We start from the raw sequence: 20,607 nt of genomic DNA on the forward strand, positions 1-20,607 counted from the left end.
CATAGTAGTTCATGACAGCGGACTAGACCTAGTGAGCCTACAACGTTTACACAATGGAAGAGAAACAACTGAAGTTACCACTGCCACCGTTACTTGCCCCGGTTCATCCTTTTAAAAAGGCAAGAAAAAGAAAGACAGAAACTGAAAAGGCAGCAACAAAAAATAAGTTGGAGACTGCTCGAGGAAAAACGAGAATAAATATTGGATTCGCTTTTCAGCGATGGCGACAGCTGAGGGAGTTGAATGGCCTGAAAAGTGACCCAATGGTTGCCGTTGAAGTAAGCCGTAAGAAGCAGCAGCGCTCGTGCACGGCTCTGTGTCGAGGGGTGGGGGCAGGGAGTCCTGAAGGGTGGGGGAGGAGTTAAACGGAACTCCGAAGATAAGCTAATTTCAAATCATGCTAGCTCTCTCACATCGTACAGTATAGCTTTAAAATGCTTACCCATCACTACTGCCTTCAGGTGGTCATTTTTGATGGCCTGTTTCAGAATGCGCCACACTGTATCTTTGGTATCAGCTCCCCCTGCCAATCCAAGAGTGATAACCTATAAAAATAAAAAACAAGAACCAGTAGCATTATTTATCCAAAAGAAAAGTAGCCTACCATTATTTGTATAAATCATTCAGCATTACCCTTAATTATACCACGGTCTGGGGGAATACTCGATTCTGATTTGCTGCAGGGTGTGCATTAGGGATGTGTCGGTCGCGACTGATTCGTTACAACGAACGAATCCCGAACGTGAACGACAAGAACTGGTTCCCCAAAACAAGAAGAACTGGTTCTTTGATTCTTTTTTTTTAACATAAACCAAACATATGGTCACGTAAATAAAATATACAAACGAACAGAGCTCCGTCTTCCCGCGACTTATATTGATTGAGTCTACAACTTTCTCAAAGATTCAGCCAATGAGAGGTAGCAATGGTGTTGGAATGGCACCTGGGTAAACCAATGACAAGGCGGTACCGTTGAATATGCGTGCTTTCTCTGTCTGACGTATCTTGGGTCATACCATTCGACGTGGGGCCACTCATATATCCCCCTACATTTTTTCAAAAATAGACTTGACCTCCATCTGTTTATTACATCAATTTAAGAACAAACAAAGAAATTAAACTGCAGTCCGTATTTTTTATTTATGACCATGCAAGTTCTGTAATGCCTGAACAATGAAGAATTAAATGTAAAGTAAAATAAAATTATAAATGTAAAACCATGAATGAATAGTGGTATAAATATTGGTGGGACGTTTGATAAACAACATAGCAGGCATCTCCAAACGGCGGACTGCGGTCTTGACGGTCCTATCCCAACCCATGACCAATTAAAAAAATATATATATATATAAAAAAAAACGTTTTTTTTTTGTTGTTTTTTTAAGATGTAATCTGACGTAACGAACGAATCAAAACGACCGAATCAAATAAACGAATCGTTATAGTGAACTGAACTGAAAGAACTAGTTCCCGGAAAAGAATAATTTTGCCCATCACTAGTGTGCATTAACTCCTGATACACGGACACCTGCTAAGTAGTTCCGTCAAATTGTCTGTTCACAGTTCTCAATTAATGCGCTAGCTGGCGTATCGTATAAGCCTGTCACTAAAACGAGAGCTAAAATTAATTGTGAAAAATGAAGTAAACTGTAATCAGACAACACGGTTATATGCTTTAGCCCAGGGGTCCCCAAACTATGGCCCGCGGGCCGGATACGGCCCGCCACGCCCCTTTGGCCGGCCCTCCACCTCTCTGCACCTCACCATTTGAACTGGCCCAAAGAAGCAATACTCGCAAAAAAATAAATACATTTTAGCTGACGCTGTTCATTCCGTCACCTGAGATTAGAACTTGAGGCCGTCAGTAGGGTATGTATGTGTGACCGTGAGCCAAAGAGTGGAGCTGTCAATCTGATCACCAGCACCTCTATCACGCTTTAAAAGCAACGTTATCTAACGTTCTATTGGTTGACATCTGTTACATTTGCATCTTGTTTTTTTAACACTCAAATATATTTTTTATTAACCATTTATATTTTATATAATTATATATGTGTCTGTTTTATTTATATGACGTATGTTCATGACCGAATTTCCGCTACCTGACAAGCTGGTGGAAGTCATGCGCAGAGAATATCAGGCTACAGTTGAACAGCAGTGTAATGGTGTGCAGTAAAGTGAGGACAATTGACAGAGAGTGTCGGGTTTTTAAAGAACAATGGACCAAGGATTATTTTTTTGTTCCATGGAAAGACCGTGCCATTTGTATTATATGTAAAGAAAATGTGGGTGTGCTTAAAGAATACAACCTTCGCCGCCATCACGAAATCCGCCACAAAGAGTATGCTAGCTTGAGCGGGCTGGCGAGAGATGATAAGGTTCGACGTCTGAAAGGCGGGCTAGCTGCTCAACAGGATGCCTTCCTTCGTCAATCCCGGGTCAACTTGGCTGCTGTCCGAGCTAGCTTCAAAGGAGCTAACCTACTGGCTACTCACGGCAAGCCGTTCACTGACGGCGAATTCGGGAAGGTAATGATGCTGGCTGTGGTCGAGGAGGTGTGTCCCCGAGTAGACAGATGCCTTCAGTGGGGTGAGTCTCTCAGCACAAACGATGACGAGGCAAATTGAAGAGATGGGGGGGAAACGTGTTTGACCAACTGAGAGAGAAAGCCGCAGAATTCAAGTTTTTTGCTTTAGCCATGGATGAAAGTAATGACGTACAGGACACGGCACAGCTGTTGATTTTTATTCGTAGGGTCAACACAAGTTTTGAAGTGTCAGAGGAGCTGGCATCACTGAGAAGCCTAAAAGGCACAACAACTGGAGAAGACCTTTTTGACGAAGTGTGCAAAACAATGGGCGAACTTGGTCTGCAATGGGCTAATTTTGCCAGTGTCACTACAGATGGTGCGCCTTGCATGGTCGGATCAACGAGGGGTCTAGTAGGGCGCTTGAACCACGAGTTCGAGGAACGAGGTCTCGCCCCACTGATTCAAGTCCACTGCCTGATTCACCAGCAAGCGCTGTGCTGCAAAGTTTTGAAGTGGGCGTCTGTGATGAAGGTGGTTGTGCACTGTGTCAACTACATCCGAAAAAATGGGTTGAAACACAGGCAGTTCCAGGCCTTTCTCTCCGAGCTGGGGTCTGCTTACCAGGATGTGTTGTACTTCACCGAAATCCGATGGTTAAGTCGAGGCAAAGCCTTCCTCCAGTCTAAAGGTGAAACGGTACGGGAGCTGACCGACCCGGAGTGGAAATGGGACCTCGCGTTTTTGACTGATGCAACTGAACTGCTGAACCACCTCAACCTACAGCTCCAAGGCAAAGGGAATCTCATCTGCGACATGTATTCCCACATCAAAGCATTCGAGGTCAAACTGCAGCTCCTTGTGCGACAGGTCCAAAAGCTGGACTTCACACATCTCCCTGCCATCCAAAGCTACTGCGCCGAGAAACCAGCCGCCCCTTTCCCAGTCGCGAAGTGCAAGGATGCCCTGGAGATGCTGCAGCGTGAGTTCAGCAGGCGCTTCCGCAAGCTTCATGTCTACAACAAAGACATACATCTGTTCCAGAACCCCTTTGCTGCTGACATAGACGACGCACTTCCCTCTCTTCAGTTCGAACTAGCCGAGCTGCAGAATTGTGATGTCCTTAAAGACGCATTCAAGCCTGACTGCCTCCTTGAGTTCTATGCTGCGCTACCAGAGGGCACTTACCCAAACATTAAACAACATGCTCTGAATATGTGTACCGTTTTTGGCAGCACCTACACGTGCGAGCAGACGTTTTCCCGCATGAAGCAAATAAAAAATCCCACGAGGAACAGACTCTCAAATGAACATTTCCATCAAACCTTGAGACTGGCAACCACTAGGCTACACCCAGACATCGGACTTCTCACCAGCCAGAAGCAAGCACACAGTTCACACTGATATGGTAAATATACTGATTTTAACTATTACAATTTTATATGGCTGTAAACAAGAACTATGATTTTTTATTAAATATGATTAAGGTTTTTAATGAATTTTAATGAATAATGATTTTAATTTGAATTAGCTTTTAATTTGCTACAGCTACACTGTATTTGTAAAATCACATCACAAGGAACAACAGGCAGCATATTTATGTAATTTGCTGAATGTGTCCAATGTCATCCCTTCATGCCAGGTTTCCAGGCAGCAAGAGAGGGGACTGCAACTGCTGACCTCAAAGATCACTGCCCATCCATCCTTCCTCCCACCCTGGCTACAACAAATTCAGTTTACCTAGTGCACATATTGCTGACTTGCTGACTGTTACTCTCTTCTAGTTTAAACTGTCGAGGGCATACTGCTCAATCTCTTCTCTCAGCATCTGCCTCTCCAACATTGTCTCCCTCTCTTTTTTTATGTGTGCCTCACTCTTCTATTTCTTATATGTCACCCAATTATATGAGCACCCAATCACCTCTACAGCACAATTATCATCCAAGCAGACACCAATTACCTCTGACCTGTTTACGCACATGTGAAGAGAATGAAGACAGAGAGAAGGAAAAAAAGGAATGTAGAGTAGGAAATAAAAGGATAGTAAGTTTCCTTACTATCCTTTTATTTCCTACTCTACATTCCTTTTTTCTGTCAATCACCATATTTTTCTAACCTTTCCTTGCTAATTTTACATTACAAAGAATTACCTGTGGTATTTCAAATTGAAAAGTACTCACTTCTTTTGCAAATCACTTGTAATGATGAACTATTTTGTGCTAGAAATTATGGCTATAGCAGGTAGTAGCCTAGTATACAGCCCACGTGATTGATCCCGGCCCCTCATCACAGTCAGGAACGATAATGTGGCCCCCAGAGAAAAAAGTTTCGGGACCCCTGCTTTAGACCCTAGAGCAGGGATGGGCAACTGGCGGCCCGCATCCTCACTCAGTGCGGCCCGCATCCTCACTCAGTCAGTCCCGCACATAAAAATAAAAAATAAAATATTAAAAATAATAATAATAATAATTGATCGAGTTACAGAAAACTCGGTCAAGAAAGATGAGAAGAATTCATAGAATTCGAAGGCAAACCCATGCGTCTAGTTTGCTTAGAAGCGATATCAGTCATTAAAGATATCCACTTAAGTCGCCACTACAACTACTACAACTGCTTGTTGGGTTTGAGTTCATTGAGTTGTTGCACTTAATGTTGGGCCACTGTTTTTCAGTTTTTTGACTTCATTGAATGATGATGTATGTGAGCCCTTTGCACTGATAAAAATACTGACCATTCATGTGGCTGTTTGAGCATGGAAAACATGAAATTAATGTATGTTGGTTCAATTTACATACCGTACATAGGTTATGATTCTGGATGATTTTTTAGGTAGTGGCCATCCCCAAAATGCACCAGAATACAGGAAATCATATCTACCAAATTCAAAATTGTGTAGCTTCTCTCAGCTCACGTTTAGTTGAAGTGTGCAGTCATGTGGCCTCTTTATCATGAAAGTTGCCCATCCATGCCCTAGCGTATCTGTGGTATAAAGGCTGGGGAGAATTTCGAATTATCTCTGGCTTATAGCTGAGCGGACTAGAATACCTCCCGTTGCCAAGTCGTAGCTAAGGTCTGTCGTATTTACTGGAGGAGTGAACAGCGTTTCCGTTGCATAAGAACCTTACGGGAGGGTAATGGTTGTTCCAGGTATTAGTCAACCCCTCAGGCGTTACCAGGGAAACAAAGTTATGGCTTGTGAAAAACTTTATATTTGGATTGTCCATTAATTCCCGATAATGGACACCTCGGCGGGCATTATCCCTTACGTGTTTCCCACAGACAGAAAGCAATGTGTGGTGCGTGAGGCGGAGTGGGACCCATTTTCAGCCCGGGGGTGTGTGTGTGTGTGTGTGTGTGTGTGTGTGTGTGTGTGTGTGTGTGTGTGTGTGTGTGTGTGTGTGTGTGTGTGTGCGTGTGTGCGTGTGTGTGTGTGCGCGTGTGTGTGAACGATAATGTCAGGGAGAAAGAGTGCTATGAAGAGATGAATGAACGGAACAATATTTATATTTAAAAATCGCAAAAAAAAGAAGTGGAATCCATTTGGTGCTCAGTGTTGATTCTATGGCGCAGTGCCACACATTGTTCTATGTATGGGAAACAAAGGAAATCAAAAGCAGCTCACCAATTCCTGACGACGGTCCCGCTGGCTTGCCAGGTCGCCCTCCAGGGCCTCCAGATCCTGTTTATCCCCTAGTGGAAAATAGGCAGTAGGCCTGGAGGTGGTGGACATCCTCTGACCTCCCTGGGTGTTTCTGTGGAGGTCTTGGATCATGCGTATCATGGTCTTTTGCTGGTCCTTCAGGATTTGTTGGTTAACCAACAGGTCATGCAGAAGAGCTGAAAAAGAAAAAAATAAACATTTAGTAGTAGTTTTAAATCCTCAACGCATGTATTTTTGCAAGTACATTCATATTTATTTATGTATGTATATATTTATCTATTCTATTCCAAGGATATATACTCATAGATATATAGTGAATATATCACTCATATATCGAGTAAAGGCTGGAGGAGTGTAACACATTAATTCTTACTTCCGCACATTTGATCACAGCCTCCCTTCTGAGTCCCTGTCCCTGGACTGACAGACTGGCCCTGATAAGGTGTCCCTACCATCTCTTCCTCTGACCCTGTCTCTGCCATTTCACCTCCACCATAACTCTTGCCAATTGCTTGGCGAAGGGTTGACCCCAGGGTCATTAAGTGCTGGAGGTGGGCGTAAAAATATATTGTTATTATGGATTGTTATTATTTCAACTTTCAACTTAATGTTCAATTATGATTGCCTAGTTTATTAGTGAACAACAATTTACTTATTTTATCATCTATCATCTCCACTAAAAAAGCGAAATTAAATTACTTCTGCAATTCTACTACCTGAAAACCCTGAGGCTCCTCATTGGTCACAGGGACATCATAACACCCACTTTGCGTGGCCTGCACTATTATGCAGGGGTCTTGTCTTTCGAAGTCCATTTGGACGTGTCTACTTGGCCTTTATTAGAGACAGACAAAACAAAAGACAAATACATGAGTTCATAAAGAGACTGGCTTTGCACAAATATGTTGGAACAAAAGGCACTTAAAGCATAAAAGTCATACTTGATTTTTCTTTTGGGTCTCCGGTTTGTTGTTGGGTCTTCGGCCTCTGATGCCAAATCAGTCTGGTTTTGAGCCAGTGGCAGCTTCTGGCGAGACTCCAGATAGTTATCTGTTGAACAGAACTCAAATTTAGGATTGTATTTATTGATATCATGACTGATCAGTTAATTATTTAAGGATGCATACCTGAAGAAAAAACAACCCTGGCATTGTCGAATAGAGGCCAGGTATCCTGGGGCTCTTCCAGCTGCCTTATGGCCCGATTGACTCCCTCAGCCTTGTGGGGGGGCCACAGGGGCGGAGTGGGACACTAATAGCCACCGGGAGAATCCTCCCACGGACGCTTTACCTCTCTAGACAGAGATTCTACTGGCACGGCATGGAGGGAGATGTGAAGGAACATGTTCGGTGCTGTCACCGCTGTGTATTTACCAAGTCTCCTGAGCCGGAGGGCAGGGCGCCACTCGAGAACATAACAATATCTAGGCCTCTCGAGTTGGTTTGCATTGACCTTTGGTCGGCTGAAGCTTCTTCCAACAAGTCACTTGATGTGCTTGTGGTTACCGACCATTTTACCAAACTGGCCTTGGCGTACCTCTGTCCAAACCAGTCAGCAAAAGCTGTCGCGAATCAACTCTGGAACAACTTCTTCTGTGTATACGGCTTTCCTGAACGCATACATTCAGACCAGGGTGCCAACTTCGAAAGCAGTCTTATGGCCGAGATGCTTATTACCGCTGGTGTCCAAAAGTCGCACACCACTCCGTACCACCCAGTGTTAATTTTGTATTTTGAAAATCCGGACTGTCCGGCCTAGAGCCGGACACCTGGTCACCCTAGCCATAGTTACAGCTTGTTCGTTAGGTAGGGGAAAAGCTTCGACCCATTTTGTGAAATAGTCCTGTATTACCAGCAAGTATCTTTTGTTTTGCTCCATAGGCTCTCTGACTCGAACAGTACCCATGGGGGCTTGTGATGTTTTCCGTGGCCTGGCTTATGATGCGCAGCTGATGCAGGTGTAACACCAGAGGGCAACGTCCTCCCTCATTCTGTACCAGAAGTATCAGGTTTGCCGCCGAGCTACAGTGCGCTCTACACCAAAATGTCAACCAACTTGTCCCTCAAGCATTTGCCTCATGATGTCTGGCCGGAAGGCTGCACCAATTGTGGATAGAATTGGGTATCATCCAGGCAGTAGGAACGTCTAACCAGCACTCCATCTCTGATGTAGAGGCGTTTCCACTGGCTCCAATATGTCTTTGTGGCTGGGCTGCATAGTGAGACTGTTACCCATGTAGGCCTTTTTTCCGCTGGTTTCCAACCAGGTCCTGATGGGTGCAGTGGCTGCGTCGTCTTCCTGAGCTTGTCACAGCTCCTCCAGGGAACAACCACCAAACAGTTCATTTTCTTTTATCTTAGTCAGGTATATTTTCTCTGTGGACTATAAATTGTTAGAGTCAGCTGGCAGGGCCTTGTCTACCCCCACTAGACTTACTTCTGCGGGAGCTTGGTGTCTCTCTACCCCAACTGGACTCAGCATCGCCTGGTTGATGTCAGAGTCCAAATTGCACTGCACAGCCTGGTGACTGACATTCAACTGAGGAGTTGGGCTAGGGAGCTTACAAGGACAGGACTGACGGCAGGGTCTCCGGGAGATGCTGCGTTGCGTGAAGCTGGCCAGGGCGATGTATGATCTCGAAGTTGCATTCACCAAGTATCTCGAGCCACCTGGCGAGCTGTCCCTCAGGCTCCTTCATTCTTGTTAGCCACAGAAGGCTGCTGTGGTCGGTGCACACGTGAAGCGCCGCCCCAGGAGATACTGGCGAATGTGTGCCATGAAGTCGACCACGGCTAGCAGTCCTCACCGTGTGGTGCAGTAATTCTGTTCAGTTGTGGACAGCGTGCAGCTTCCATTGGTGAGCACACGTTCCACACCCTGCTAAACTTGTGAGAGAACAGCGCCGATACCGACGTCGCTGGCCTCTGTGTCCAGTATCATGTTGACTTGCCTCGAGGGGGTGGCCCAGGATTGGCGCGGTTGTTAGCAGGCTTTTCCGTTCGTTAAATACTGCCTGGCATTCCTCAGACCAAGAAAAACTGGACATGTTTCTTGGTCAGGACATGGAGAGGTTCTGCAATGGATGCAAAGTCTTTAACAAACTGCCGATAGTAAGATGCAAGACCCACAAAGCGACGGACATCTTGGAGCGACGTCGGTGTTGACCATTCCTGCACTTTCTGGACTTTGTTGAGGTCACTGACCACACCGCTCTCTGAAACAGTTGGGCATGACATTCCATTCAAAAAGTACCTTTGGTCGCCAATGTTACACCTTTCCTGCTCTTTGGCTCCCAGACCATAGTCGGGGAGCACAGGGGAGACGTTCCCTCCAGGGCCGATGACCTTTCGGGGGGTAACACCCTTCACTATGACCGGCAGTGGGTCTGTCTGGTCATAGGTCGGAATGACACAGGCACTGATTCTTGACGGCTGGATACTTTATTCCACAGTTTCAACAACCTACAGTACACATCTGCACCAAACATAACTGGACTCGTTCCGTTCTTCCCTAGACTGACACACGCTATCACTCGCTCACTCTCTCGTTCACTCACTCTCTGACGTCACTCACACACACACTGCCATTCTCGCGCACACACATACGTTACTCTCGTAACCCAGGGTTGGCTTACCAAGAGCTGTTATATTGTGAAACGATGGTATATGCTCCTGTAGAAGCAATAGATTCATGCAAAGTTTTGAGACAATATTATTCGCCATGCCACAATCCTAAAGGGTAACACGACATCTCTGATTGGTGAAGCTCGGTGTTACCATGGAAACATTTACCCCCGGCACGAAAGTCAAGTCGTCGATGACTGCTTCCACTGATGGTGCTATCCATTTGTATGGTGCGCTAACCCGTACGAGTCATATGGTGTAAATCTCCAAGCTTTCTAGTGGCATTTCACTGAGGCACGCACCCTTTTGGTGTTAGTAAACCTTCCGAAACCTTCCTACTCCTAGTTCTAGTAGACAGAGTTCAGTGAAGCTGATGGTGTGTTCCTCAATCCTCGGACGCCAGACTTCCGAGTCGAAAGTCGAAGATCTCCCAGCTTTCTTGCAGCATTTCTCGGAGGCACGTCCCCTTTTTGAACTCTGACACAGGGATTCCACCGGACTCGTTCGCGCCGCGGAACGGCTGCGCCGCGGAATGGCTGTGTCCTCTGCCCTGCGTCCATTCCTACCGGGCGCGTAACGGCAGCGTAGCGCTGCCTTGCGAGCCAGCCGTATTCACGCGAGATCACGCGTAATCCTAAACCTAATGTACTCACCTTCCACTCCCAAAACTATTGCAATTAAATGCCACGCTTCGTCCTTTCTGACATTTTCCTTATAAAAAGGATGATTTGGTACATAAATTACTTCATTTTGCTGAACTTCGACAATGAGTCTCTCGTCGTCCATGTTGCCGAACCTTTGATTGATTGACTGCTGTGCTGACCTGTTGCCACCGGTCATGACGTAATAATGTTGATGTGAAGTTACATGAGCTGAGTATTGTGTTTTATTTTGAAAATTGACCGGATGCTCTATGGCTTTTACTTTTCACTTCCTGCCCGGCTCGACCTGCTCTGTCAAAACTGACGCGGTTTAGCAGCGGCTAGCGGCAAAAATTTAAGTGGACGGAAAGATAGCGCCGCGGCGCAGCACGCCACGACGCGGCACGCCACTCTTGGGACGCGGCGACGCGGCACGCCGCTCTTGGGACGCTGCTGAAACGTTCCGCGGCACGCCCGGTGGAAATGGTCTCATTGATTAGAGTGGAAGCGATCAGCAGCAGTGACCGCGGCGCAGCCGTCCCGCGGCGGGTACGCGTCCGGTGGAATCAGGCCTTGAGAGTAGACCGAGAGCAGTGATGACGCTCTCAACAAAATGGCTGCGCCCGTGAAGAGATTATTATTATTTATTTTTTTACCACGTTGGTCATTTTATGTTTAGTCATTTTTAAATGCTCTTACACACTTGATTAAATTGCTACTTTATACTGCCACCAATTTATACATTGAATGGTCTTGCTCTGTGTGCAATTCAATGTAATGGTGTTGTTTGTTTTCGGGCTGGTTTGCTAAAGAGGCTAATGTAGCTAACAACAAACAACGACTAGCCAATTTCATGACACAATCACAGAGACGAACAGTAACGCTATAAATGCTCAGAGACCGGAAATTACGTCAAAAGTGCTACTCGGAAGGCTGGTGTCCGAGGATTCAGGACCATGAGAATAATTTTCTTTGTTTGTGTACCACGTTGGTCATTTTAATGTAGATTTTAAATGCTCTTATAACAAATTCCGTTAATTAAAACAGAAACTCGTCACATTCTGTTGTTATTCTTTTTATCGGGAAATCAATGTTAAACGCCAATAGGCTAAAGAGACACAACAGAAACACTGCAATCATATAATACATATATTGCCTGTGTTCGATGTCATGCGTGTGTGGTTATTTATACAACAAATGAACAAAACAATAATGATCCGTGATCAAGTCCAAAGTGAACCAGAGTCTCGCAAGGCCGCAGTGTCGGCCTGTTTCCGCGATTGTCTTTACAACGTATCCAGCAAAACAGTCTCTGATCGTAATCCAAAGAAGTAAAACAGTCCGTCTCCAAATCAAAAACAGCAATCCATTGCGCAGTAAAAACCAGGAACAAAATTACCGCTTTGCTCACCAGATCCCGAGCTGAGTAAATCCTTCCGAATTCTGGTACTTCTATATATGTCTCACTTTGTGGATCGGTCCAGAGAAAGCAGTTGGTGGAATGTATTAAATAAACATACATATAAACAAAAGATCGCTATAACAACTGGCATTTGCTGTCTAAGTCGTATTGATATTCTAATTTAGCTTGCCGCCACTTCCTCATTCAAACTCCCCCCGTGAGAAAAAACAAAACGCCCCCGTTTTGTGCGTTCACCCTCCTCTACAACCCAGGTGCGTACCTATTTAAAGGGATAGGCCTACACATAAGGAGGCTAAGTGATCCCTAAAAATACTGTCCCATACATATTTTAGTCAGTGGGATAATATACCGTAAATATAGCATATGGCCAGACAATGTATTATTTCCAGCTCTCATATGTCAACTGCCTATGAGCCTATATGGCTCTTTTCCAGCATCTATGTTTGATAACAGACACTCATTATTATGTGAACATCACATAGTCCCCACCCCCAGTCTATGCCTAGCGGGAGCCGAAATATTGCTTGAGATTCACAACATTCACTGTGTCTTCCCTCCTAGATTGGTCTTCCCATCTGACTTTGTAGTTAATGGGCCCTAACTTTTTCATCACTACAGCTGGACCAGACCATTTTGGCGCAAGCTTGGATGAAAATTTTGCTACTGCATTGGAGAGATCATGAGCTTTGACCCAGACCAGGTCTCCATCGGAGAATTGCGCCTGTGGATATTGTAATACCTGGCTTGTCTGGCTTTGGCAGCATTCACTCTCCTACTGACCTCTTCTGCTAGCTTCTGCTGTCTTTCCATCACAGAGTAGCCTGGCTGTTCTGGAGATGGCATCAGGGATTTGGTGATGAGCCTTTCCAGTGGTCCTTTCAGGCTCCTCCCAATCGCCAGTTGAGCTGGTGTTGTCCCGGTGGTGTCATGCACGGCCGTGTTTATTGCAAACCTAAACTCGGGCAACCAGCGATCCCACTCTCTGTGATTATTGCCAACATACGAGGCCATCATTGTCTTAAGGGTCCTATTGACCCGCTCTGTTAAATTGGTCTGTGGGTGGTAGCTGGTGGTCAATTTCTGAGTGACACCCCAATTCTTACAGAGATCTGCCAGCAGATTACTGGTGAACTGGGGTCCTCTGTCTGACAGTAAGTATTTGGGTACGCCCCAACGCAGAAACACATCATCTTTGATAATCCGGCACAGCTTGGTAGATGTACTGTCTCTCAAAGGGAACAATTCCACCCACTTGGTAGAGTAATCCACTATTACTATAAGGAAAGTGTTCCGTTGCTTGGTGATTGGATTGGTTAGGCATCTTGCAGAGTCTTGGCATTCAGACGCCGATAGTCAACACAGAACCTATATTCTCCTGTTGGTTTAGCCACTAGAACTACTGGTGATGCCCAAGCTGATGAGGATGGTTCAATGATTTGGTATTTAAAAAAAAAATGTATGTGCTCTTGAATGATATCCTTCTTAAAAGGTGAAACTCTGTAAGCCGGACTCCACACCGGCATTTGGTCTGTGGTTGGAATCCGGTGCTCTTCCAGGGTAGTTCTTCCCAGCTGGCTTGAACACACTGTTGCCCACTTCCTGGCTAGAGGAAGCATCTCAGCTGGTAGATTCCTCTCGTCCCGCTCATGGGAAGATCCTTGAGACTCAGGCATCACAGGCTTTTGGATTGACACAGCCATGTATAATCCAGTGTTGGCCTTTTTCCAGGTGAGGGTTTCTTTATTGTGGGGTAGGAAGGGAAAGTATTGGTACCTGTTGTGAACCACGTCCCGCACTCCGTACTCATTTTCTCCCAGATGAAGGTGTGTGTGGGTTTTGGTAAGGAAGTCTAGCCCCAAAATCAAGGCAAAAGCTAGTTTTTTGTCATCCATGATATAGGTCTCCAGTGACCAGCAAGTATCACGCCAGACATACGTTAATTTAGCTTTCCCCAGTGGAGCATGCACCTTTCCATCTGCAAGCACAAAGGACTGATTAGAACAGGGTTCAAGCGTCTCTCTTTCCCGCACAATCTGTTTCCAGAGCTGTTGAGTCATTAAAGAGTAAGTGCAGCCAGTGTCAAAAATTGCTTCACCCTTTAAGCCGCGCACCTCAATGGGAACTACCAGTATTGTAAGACCCTCCCCTTTAGTCATTTTAAGCCTAACTTTATTGTCCACTGCTGACACCTGCAGGCTGACCTTGGGTGTAGGACCTTTTCTCTGTGTCCTTTCTGAGGATGGCTGCTCCTGCACCTTCTTCCAGTAGCCTTTGGTCGACGCCAAAGGCCTAGTTCACGTCTCGAAAACACGACTCCCCCTCACCCTAACCTATTTGACAATAGGAAGGAATAGTGAAACGGTTAATCGCTGCACTGTACCTTGTCGACGACAACACTAAATGAAAGAAACACAATATGAACACTATACATACACACAAACACAAGCTACAATTTATTACAAACCTATTAGTAACCCTGTTATATTGACGAAGACTCAAGAATCGGGTTGGAAGCCCTCGGAAAATGTATCATTCACAAGGTTTATGGGATGAGTAGTTCCTTCACTTGTTGACATAATTATGTACACAGTCTTTTATACCTTTGCCTGTTGATGCATTATATGTTTAGGGATACGTAGGGTATCGGGATGTTTTTCGGGTTATAGACCAATTCCAAAAGCCAAGTGTTTCTCCAAGTCTCCATCTGTAAAAAACCTCCATGTAGCAGTTGTGTATATGGTTTAATTTGGTGTCAAGCAGCGAAGCTGCGAGACAACCTATTCATACTGTTAATCTACGTCACGTTTTCTGGAACGCCGCCATTTGCACGACCGATCTCGCCAAGTATGGCCGCCCACACCGCTCATCTGAATGTTAGAGAGAGACAGAGATATCATCGATTTTAGGCTCCGATCCTTATTTTGTCCGATCCCTAGTTTTTTTTTAGTCCATTAGTATGCTTGCCTCAAATCAATCTTCATGACATATATATTTATTTGGTCCACAACCCCTCCCCATACAATGGAGATATCTTGAAAGCGTTCAAGAACACTGATGCCTACCAATACGCTGTGGCTGGATGGGTGAAGGACGCTAAAGTGTGGCACTTGGCCACCAATAATCTCTATCTGATAAGGGCAAAGTTAAGTACTATATATTTGTGACTTCTGGTGAACAGTTTGTGGTGGGTTACTATCATTGATCGTTGAAATCAGTCATCAAATCATAGACGATAATTTCGCCGGGGACACTTAGGACGAGTTTTGATTCATTTTGTACCCACAACAAAACCCGATTTGAATTATTATGGATTATTTTGGACAATGAATGAGGTATTAATACCAATACTCTTTGGCTGGGACGATGTCAACATTGGGTATATGGAGCAGAACATAGTGGGTAATATGTCAACGTTTTGTATGCATTTTATTCATTAGTAAGCTACATGGATATGCCAACTTTCAGAACCTTTCATTACCTGCACTAAAGAGAATAAAAGAGCGCATCCTCATTGTTTGATTATGGTCGTGGGTGTTGTTGTTGGTGCTGAGTTACCACTGAAATCAGTGGGTCAGTGGGTGGGATCGGTCGTCAAGATGGCGGCGCAAAGCTACAGTGACGTCACGTGAACCGTATGAATTGTTTTCGTATGAATTGGGTGTCAATCAGCGAAGCTGCGAGACAACCTATTGTTTTCGTATGTTTTCCTATTATTATTATTTACCTGCCATGGGAGTCTATGGCAGCCCATAGAACGACTTGGTGAAGGTCGCTTGCTCATCAGCTCTAGCGCCACCAACAGGTCAAAGTTGGACATGCATTCATGTTTATAACTTTCGACCCATTCATCCAATATTCACAAACAAGGTATCATTGGATTCCTTGGGCCAAGCCGAGTTCAACGCACCCTATGTCGTCGTTTTGCACCATGATGGATTTTCAGCCATCTTGGTTTATGTCAAAAACCTTCAAAATGCATCTATCACAAATTTTGTCCAATCATCTAGAAACGTGGCACACATGATCTTCAGGCCTTGCTTGATAAAAAAACATTGAAAGATTTATCATTAAATAAGGTGACCTTTGACCTCTAGGGGACGCAGTAATTAATGAAGATGTGTTTTAACTCCTCTCTCTTCACATGAGTATATTTCAAACTTATTTTCAATGTCTGATGATACCGTCAGACCTCCCCATCTAGCTAATGAATAACTTCAGAGCTGCCATGTTGAAAGTTGTCAAAATCAATAGTACATATCCACAGGACACAAATGATGTCCAATCATTATGAAACTTGCCATATATGATCATCAGACCAAATATTATTTTTTTGTGATACATTTTTTATTTTATGATTTATACAACAAACAGTCACATAGAAAACAATTAGGCATATGCACAAATAAGACAACATACTACATTTGACCTGAACACAAATAAGACAACATAAACCAATAAGGCATAAATGCAAATAACACAACATTTGACATTAAACAGTTACACATACACAAATGAGACAACACACAACATTCATCAACACGTCAGACCAAAGTTCAACACGTCAGACCAAAGTTGAACAAATACGCCAAACAACTTTTTCAAATTCAAAACCGTTTGGCGTTGACAGCCAATCAAACTTGACGGCAAAGCCGCCAAACAGGAAGTAGGCCTGTTCTCAGCAGCATCTTCAATATATCATAGCCAAACTTGGTACGCAGACTCATGACATCATTCTGGGGACATCCAAATAATTTGGTGACCTTTGACCTCAGGGAGACGTCATTTCTCTGCAAGGCCTTCATGCATCCAAACCAAATTTGGCTCATAGTCTTATGACCCTATCCTGATGATGCCCTAATAATTTGGTGACATTTGACTTTCAGGGGTGCGATGTTAGCAGCAAGTCTATTCCAGTCCTCTATTCCAGCAACTTCAATGTATTGTAATGACCTCGCCGGTGACATAACGATGTCCAGTCATAGGTATTTGAAGGAACCTTTTAATGTAACAAAACATTCATTTTTTTAATTTCATTTTGTCGAGCTAGCTCGGCTAAGCATCGACACTCTCCTCTTCCACTCCGTCTTATCGCTCATTAGGGCGGGGAGTTCTTCGGCGTGGCACCCAATGTCATCTGCCAGTTGTTCAGGGTAGGTTCTCTTGGGGCGGCCTTGTGATCTTCTTCCATGGGAGGGCGACCAGAGTAGCACTTTTCCCGCCAGTTCTTCCTTATTCCGCCAGCAATGTCCGGCGAAGCGAAGTCTCTGTAGTCTGATGGATTGACTGATGGGTGGAATGTTGGCATAGAGTTCCTTGTTCGTCGGATGGTCACGCCATGATCTGTTTAGAGCTGCACGGAGCATACGGGTGTAGGCCCCATCTATCTTCTTCTCCAGTTTAGATGTTAGGGTCCAGGTGGTAGAGCCATATGTGAGGACGGATTCCACTGTTGCCCTGAAGAAGTTTCTCTTGAGTTTGTCTGGGAGGTTCGATTTCCAGATTTTATCCATTCCTTTGAGTGCTCCCCATGCTTTTCCGAGTCTGATGTCGACATCACGTTTGGTCGAGGCGATGTAACTGCCCAGGTACTTAAAATCGTCCACCCGTTTGATCTTTTCGCCACTCAGACAGCTCATACCTGCCGATGCATCTTGATTCAGGCATATGAATTCTGTTTTGACGGCATTTACGTAGAGTCCGATTTCTTTAGCTAGCTAAAGATTCCAAGGTAATCTGTGAGTATTGCAATATCATCGGCATAGTCAGCGTCTGTGATCTTTTGAGCTGGATGTCGCCTACTTCTTCGTTCGGTGAGTGTAAAGCCAAGTTCCAGGTTATCGTCGAGGGCTTTTCTAAGCACATAGTCCAGGCAGATGATGAATAGGAAGGGGGCCAAGGTGTCTCCTTGTAGGACTCCGGTGGTGATGTCAAAGAAATCCGTGTCTCCATCGGGAGAGCGCACCATAGACCTAGTGTTTTTATACAGCATCATGATGGCGTCTACTGTTTCCTTTGGTATTCCATATGCAGTAAGGATCTCCTCCATTTTTCCACGGTGGATGGAGTCAAAGGCTTTCGAGAAGTCGACAAACAGAAGAGTTGCTGGAAGGTTTTTTGCATTTACTCCTTCTAACATCCTACGAATGGTCAGTATCTGTCCCGAGGTAGATCTGTTTGCTCTAAAACCATTTTGATTCTTCCTCAGTATGGGGTCAATCTCTGGGCGTACTCTGTTTAGTAGCATCAGGTTGTAGGTTTTTGCCGCGATTGCTGTTAGCGTAATGCCTCTGTAGTTCGTCGTGATCCCAAGATTACCCTTTTTTGGGAAGGGGAGTAGGCAGCCTTCAGACCACCTCGCAATAGGGTCTTGATTATAGACGCTGTTCTTCATGTCTAGTAGGGTGTGATGGAATTCTTCTAACTTCCATACTTCTGCTGGTATTTCGTCGAGTCCACAGGCTTTACCATTTTGTATGCGGTTGATTGCCAGCTTGAGTTCTTCCATTGTGAAAGGACCTTTCTTTATTTTGAGCTCGCCCGTAATTATTGGCGTCACTTGCTCGTTGGAGTTTTGTGGTGGTTTACCGAGTAGGTCTTGGAAGTGTTGTTGCCAAAGCTGTAGCCGCTGTTCCTGGCTTGAGGCCTTCAGTTTGCCTCGGGTGTTCTTTTTCCTTCCGCTGATTTCGTTGACTGTCTTCCATGCTTCAGCAGCCTTTTTGTTGCTAGCCGTGGTTCTGATGTGGTTGATTTTACTCTGTAGATATTCCGTTTGCTCAGCTTCCTATGAGCTTTTGAGCGCCGACCGAGTATCTTTGAATTTTTTAACATTCTCATGGGACGGTAAAGAGTTCTTAAGTTGTGCAGCTGTGTGCAGCTTGTGTCGCTTTTGGCAGATATCTGCAGATTCCCATGGTTTACGTTTCTTTGTCTTGGGTTTCAGCGGGATGGTGTTCTTGGCTGTTTCCCTGCATGCCGTTTCAAAATTGTCGTAGGTGGAATTTACGGAGGGGGCTGATACAGACTCTTGGAGAGAAGCAAATCTATTATTCAGCTGAATAACAAAAGTCTCATGGATCTTAGGGTTCGTCTTTAGAGTTGACCAGTCATAAGGAGCCACATTGCTTGATATTTTCTTATTTGCACGTAGACTCAGGCGGATTTGGGTTGAAACAATACGGTGATCAGATGCAACACTGACGAAGGAATTATATGCTCTGCAGTTTTTAGCACTGTTTCTCCACTTCCGATTTATGATTATATAATCTAGTTGGGCTTTGTATCCATTTGGGGCTGTGTGAGTCCATTGCTGTCCAGACCTTTTCTGATAAATGGTGCTCAGGCAACCAAGATTGTTTTCTTGGAGGTAGTCTTTTAGCATTTGGCCATTTCTGTTTGTTTTTGGGTGGAATGCAAATTTAAAGCCGTCGTCCTGTCCAAGATGGGCATTGAAAGTAGTAACAAAACAAGGTAGTAACAAAACAAGGTCACTGAAACGCGTAATCAACGGCGAAAATCCCGCACAAAACAAACACCGGTTACCCCGGCAACCCCCAACACGGTCTCTCTCACGTGCAAGCCCCCACCCTCCTGTTCTTCCAAGGCCCTCCCCCAGCTGACCTAATGATTTGCCCCCACACTGATTGACAAGAAGAACATTACAATACATGCGCATAGAACAAGTGGCATAACGGACAACGAAAAACAAAGCAACACATAACACACAAACTATTTAAATGTCCCAGGGTCGCTACATTGCCTCCCCCCTCAAAGTTCCTCGTCCTCGAGGGAACAAACAAAGTCCCGGAAGCGACCCGGCGCTCTCCCCTCCCTACGAGGGCGCGTTTGGGCCACAGGGGGCTGGGGAGAAGCGCCTGGGGGCGAGAGGGGCCCACGAGTGTCAGGCCCGGGGGCGGGCAGGGGGAAAGGGAGGGGCGGGGCTGGGGGCCAAGTTGCTGACTGTGGTGATCGACAGGGAGGGGAGACAAGGATAGTTAGTTAGTTAGTTAGAAATTTATTGTCCCCTTGGGGAAATTGTTCTCAGTGAAAAGACAGATACACATGACCATTAACAACAACGACATAAAAAACAAACAACAAAAAGTAAATAAAGATAAACAACCACTGACAGGACAAAACCCCCAAATCATCATATTTCCCACATAGTTCAGGGACACATCTAAAGATGTTGGCATTTCAAACCAACAATTAAAACCTTCTTTTTAAATGTTTGTTTAAAAGGCTGATGGATTGTGGAATGAATGACTGTTTTGTTCTATTTTTGGAGAGGGCTGGGTATCGAAACCTGCTACCTGAGGGTAATAGTTTGAAGGTGGAGAAAAGTGGGTGTTTTGAATTTGCTAAGGGTTAGGTGGTTTGGTGGGGACCCAGGGCCAGAACACTGAGGTGTGCGTGTCCGGGGCCCATTCGCACCGGTGCGGGGAGCTGCAGGGCTCGCTGGAGCAGGTTGAGGGGTGGTGGTGCCTCGATAAGGGGCCAACCGGTCTCTATGGAGGTCCACCCCCCTTCCCCGAGGTGGTAGCTGGACCCTGTACACCACCTCCCCCATTCTCTCAAGGACCCTGCATGGCCCGATCCACTCGATATCGAGCTTTGGGCATCTACCCTTCTTTCTTTCTTTCTTTTGCGGGCTGTAGGTCCAGACCAGCTCCCCAGCCGCAAAGTGCCTGCCACGAGAACGCACATCATAGTTCCTTTTCTGCCTCACCCCTGCG

General features: G+C 45.2%; 1 long non-coding RNA gene across 1 annotated transcript; it reads right to left on the minus strand.

Moving 5' to 3' along the window:
* Nucleotides 1-463: 463 nt before the first annotated feature.
* LOC132473398 (uncharacterized) lies at nt 464-6,668 on the minus strand. The gene is made up of 3 exons (XR_009529363.1): nt 6,562-6,668; nt 6,150-6,364; nt 464-545 (listed from the first exon to the last, which is right to left on the minus strand). It is a non-coding gene; the product is annotated as an uncharacterized LOC132473398 (long non-coding RNA).
* Nucleotides 6,669-20,607: the final 13,939 nt, after the last annotated feature.

This window comes from Gadus macrocephalus, chromosome 15 (genome assembly GCF_031168955.1).
Source record: "Gadus macrocephalus chromosome 15, ASM3116895v1".
NCBI classification, from domain to species: domain Eukaryota; kingdom Metazoa; phylum Chordata; class Actinopteri; order Gadiformes; family Gadidae; genus Gadus; species Gadus macrocephalus.